We start from the raw sequence: 5,000 nt of genomic DNA on the forward strand, positions 1-5,000 counted from the left end.
ATCATTATTAGTATTGGTAGTGACTGTGTGTGTGTGTGTGTGCGCGCGCATGTGTGTGTGTGTGTATGTGTGTGTGTGTGTGTGTGTGTGTGTGTGTGTGTGTGTGTGTGTGCGCATACATACATACATATAAGGTGAATCTGCAAAACAAAAACCCTGCACGAATAGAGCATGCACACATAGACCACTCAATTTCGCTCTCACTAGTTCTCCTTGTGCATTAGACAGCAAATTTGAATGCGTTTAATCCTACAAAATCTAGTCATTCTTATATACATTAAAGTTTTATCACAATCGCTCTTCTGCGTCCATTTGTAGCCACAGAACAATTTACTTTTAGAAAAGGAATGTATAGAGGTGAGAGCCAAGAAGAGAGTGGACATGGCGAGGTTGATAATTTTATCTAAATCGATGGGACTGAAGTATGACTGTGATTATAGGCCTATGATAACACATCGTATTAGAATATTTATATTTTTCTTATCATTTTCCAATTTTTAATACCTTTTAACGTATGGTAAACAGAGATAATTCCAAAAATGTACACACCATATTGCTACAGTGGTAATAAAATGCATTATTTGAGAATCATATTAGATCAGTAAAACATAACAATAGATTGCATAGACAACATTGAGAGAGAAAGAGAGAGAGAGAGAGAAAGAGAAAGAGAGAGAGAGAGAGAGAGAGAGAGAGAGAGAGAGAGAGAGAGAGAGAGAGAGAGAGAGAGAGAGAGAGAGAGAGAGAGAGAGAGAGAGAGAGAGAGAATAAAGTAACCTCCATAAACACTATGGATATCTAATAAAACTAGGAAATTTGTCTTATATGTCTTTGGTGCAGTGGTTAGCACGGTCGCCTTTCAAGCGACAGACTCGGGTTCGATCCCCGACGGAGATCAAATTGTCTTTTCTTTTTATGAATTTGTTTCAATATCTGAATTTGCTTACACACTCACAAGCATTCTTTTGGTTGCTTATCTGCCATTATCCTCTCACTTGAAAGTGCATTTACATGTTATTTATTTGAAGGTGCTTTAACTAACATAATTATTATTTCTGGCAGAAGTATTTGTTTTACTATCTAAATTTGCTGACACACTCATCAACATTTCCATCTTTCTGGTTGCTTATCTGCCATTATCCTCTTGCAAATTGGCCTCGAAAAGTATTCATCCCACAAAAATTGAATTTCCAAAAATGGCTCCTTTCTCTCCCTCTCCTTCTCCACCCCCTTTCTCCGCTCTCTTCTTCTCTCGGTAACACACTATCTCTCGATATTTCTATACCCCCCCTCTCTCTCTCTCTCTCCTCCCCCATCTCTTTCTCATTTTCCATCCTCCTCACACTTTTATCCCCATTATTGTAATTACATTTTTTTTATTATCATGAATGTAATTTTTACCATTATTATTAGTATTGGTAGTGACTGTGTGTGTGTGTGTGCATACGTACATACATATAAGGTGAATTGTAAAACAAAAACATACACGAACAGACATGCACATAGACCACTCAATTTCGCTCTCACTAGTTCTCCTTGTGCATTAGACAGCAAATTTGAATGCGTTTAATCCTACAAAATCTAGTCATTCTTATATACATTAAAGTTTTATCACAATCGCTCTTCTGCGTCCATTTGTAGCCACAGAACAATTTACTTTTAGAAAAGGAATGTATAGAGGTGAGAGCCAAGAAGAGAGTGGACATGGCGAGGTTGATAATTTTATCTAAATCGATGGGACTGAAGTATGGCTGTGATTATAGGCCTATGATAACACATCGCATTAGAATATTTATTTTTATTTTTATCATTTTCCAATCTTTAATATCTTTTAACGTATGGTAAACAGAGATAATTCTAAAAATGTATACACCATATTGCTACAATGGTAATAAAATGCATTATTTAAGAATTATATTTATTAGATCAGTAAAACAAAAATAGGTTGCATAGACAACATTGAGAGAGAGAGAGTGAGTGAGAGAGAGAGAGAGAGAGAAAGAGAGAGAGAGAGAGAGAGAAAGAGAGAAAGAGAGAGAGAGAGAGAGAGAGAGAGAGAGAGAGAGAGAGAGAGAGAGACGAACATAAACACTGTGGAAAGATAATAAAACTAAATTTCCTCATAATGTAATATGTCCGTAGTGCAATAGTTAGCACGGTCGCCTTTAAAGCGACAGACTCGGGTTCGATCCCCGACGGAGACCACTGTCGGGTTTTATGAATTTGTTTCAATATCTAAATTTGCTTACACACTCACAAGCATTCTTTTGGTTGCTTATCTGCCACAATCCTCTTACTTGAAAGTGAATTTATATGTAATTCATAAAAATTCATAGAGAGAGAAAGGTAACCTACATAAACACTACGTAAAACTAAAGCTAAATTTCTCTGGTATCTCGTATGTCCGTAGTGCAGTGGTTAGCATGGCGCCTTTAAAGCGACAGACCAATTGTAAAGTGCTTTTATGAATTTATTTCAATATCTAATTTGCTTACACACATAAACATTCTTTTGGTTGCTTATCTGCCATTATCCTCACACTTGAAAGTGCATTTATATGTTATTTATTTATTTATATATTTTTATGCCACACCAATTTTTCTTGAATAGCGGACAAGTCTGATGATGAAATGTCGGCAGGAGGAGAGAGAGAGAGAGAGAGAGAGAGAGAGAGAGAGAGAGAGAGAGAGACAGAGAGAGAGAGACAGAGAGAGAGAGAGAGAGAGAGAGAGAGAATGAGAGAATGAGAGAGAGAGAGAGAGAGAGAGAGAGAGAGAGAGAGAGAGAGAGAATCCCCAGCACCAAAATAAGACAAGTGCACCTCCTACCTTCCAAAGATCAGAAGCAAAGGAATGCATCAGTTCCAGCCCCACCTGGAGGAAGTACAGTTCTGTCTTACTACAAGTCTTCGAGGAGTTGAAGGAAAACAAAGAATTCTTTCAACCAGAATCTATTATTTGGGAAATCAAAATAAAAAATATTCACGATAGACAATAGACATGACATGACGCATGAGAGTCAGGTATTTCCGCCAACTATCTTTTATTATTGTTTGTGGACGGGAGAAAAGATACCATACACAGTGAATCATGAACATGAATCATGTTTTTGCTATTTCTATTAATTCTGTGGCCTTATTAGTATTTGTGTGTGTGTGTGTGTTCAGTAGCAAAACATAAATATACCATTTAAACTCAATTTCATTCTTTCTCTTTGCCCACGAGATATTCATCAAATATTATATATATTCATAAGAAATTTGAATATGTTTAATCATAAAATATCAATGTCAAAATCGTTTGGCTTCTCTGCGTGAATTTGTATCCACAGAACAATTCACTTTTAGAAAAGAATTTGTTAAAGGTGAGAGAAGGACGGATGCAGCGTCAGTTGTGAAGGCGCGGGGGCCATTTGTACTTATTGAAGGAAAAACTACAGTAAGCAACAAGGAAACGGCTTGATTAACGTTTGACAACATGTAAAATAGTGACAGGCAAGTATTCCATACCAGTACCGATGTGGAATCATCCTGAACAAATGTAAAATTCCAGTATTGCTTTCCGCGTCTCATGAGGGCAATTTAGAGACAGTCCTTGATTTTCCAGACAGATAATTCTAAGAATGTCAACTCCGTATTGCTACAATGATAATAAAATGCATGATTTAAACCCATGTTATTAAATTATTAAAGCATAAGAATACATTGCATAGACTACATTGAGAAAGAGAGAAACAGAAAAAGAAAGAGAAAGAGAGAGAGAACATAGAAACACACGAATTCCCTCATAACACATGTGTAGCATAACCTTCATAAATACTGTGCAGGCTTACTAAAACTAAATTTCTAAAGTAATATATGAATCCCTGGTGCAGTGGTTAGCACGGTCGCCTTTGAAGCGACAGACGCGGGTTCGATCCCCGACGGAGACCAAAACTAGTTCTTTTTATGAAGGAATTTGTTTTAATATCTAAATTTGCTTACACGCTCAACATTTCTATCCTTCATTCTGGTTGCTTATCTGCCTTTATCCTCTTGCTTGAAAATGCATATATATTTTTTTGTTTTGTTTTGGTCTGTTTACGTTTATATGTGTATGTTAGAAAAAGGAGAAAGGGAGAGAGTTCAAAAGCAAATTGGCCACGAAAAATATTCATCCCACTAATTTGAATTACGAAAAATGATTCTTTTCTCTCCCTCTCTACTCCCCTTTTCTCTCATCATCCCTTCCTAACACACTATCTCACTTTCTATATCTCAGTGACCCTCCTCTCCCTCTCTCTTTCTCCTTTTCATTCCTCCACTCACTCATTCTCTTTCTTTCTTTAACTGCAATGGTTATTTTTACTGGCAGCAGTATTATCATCATAACCAATATCATGTAATCATTTTTTTACACTTTATTTTAATTAAAATTGTTTATTATCATGAATGTAATTATCTTTCCCATCATTATTAATATTAGTAGTGTGTGTATGTTGATGAGATACAGACAAAGACACATGAATTGAGACACAAAGACATGAATTCACCTAATACATGTAGCATAACCTACATAAGCACTATGCAAATCAAATAAAACTTAATTTCACACTTATTGTATGTCTCTGTGATATAGCGGGTAGGACAGTCGCCTTTAAAGCGACAGACTCGGGTTCGATTCCCGACGGGTACATGGATCAATTTATTTTACTTCTATGCAAGAATTCGTTTTACTCTAAATTTGCATAAATCAATATTTGCATCTTTCTTTCTGGTTGCTTATCTGCCTCTATCCTCTTACTTTACAGTTATTGTTATTTACAAATATTTTTTTTTCTTTTTACTTTGGTTTGTTTTGCTGATCTGTTTACGCTCATCTGTGCGTGTGTGTAAAGAAAGAGAAGGAAAGAAAGAAAGAGAAAGAGAGAGAGAGCGAAAGAGAGAGGCTGAGAACGAAAGAGAGAGAGAGAGAGAGAGAGAGAGAGAGAGAAACAGTTATTTACCAATATATCCCACTTTT

Source organism: Penaeus vannamei, chromosome 8 (assembly GCF_042767895.1).
Source record: "Penaeus vannamei isolate JL-2024 chromosome 8, ASM4276789v1, whole genome shotgun sequence".
Lineage (NCBI taxonomy): Eukaryota > Metazoa > Arthropoda > Malacostraca > Decapoda > Penaeidae > Penaeus > Penaeus vannamei.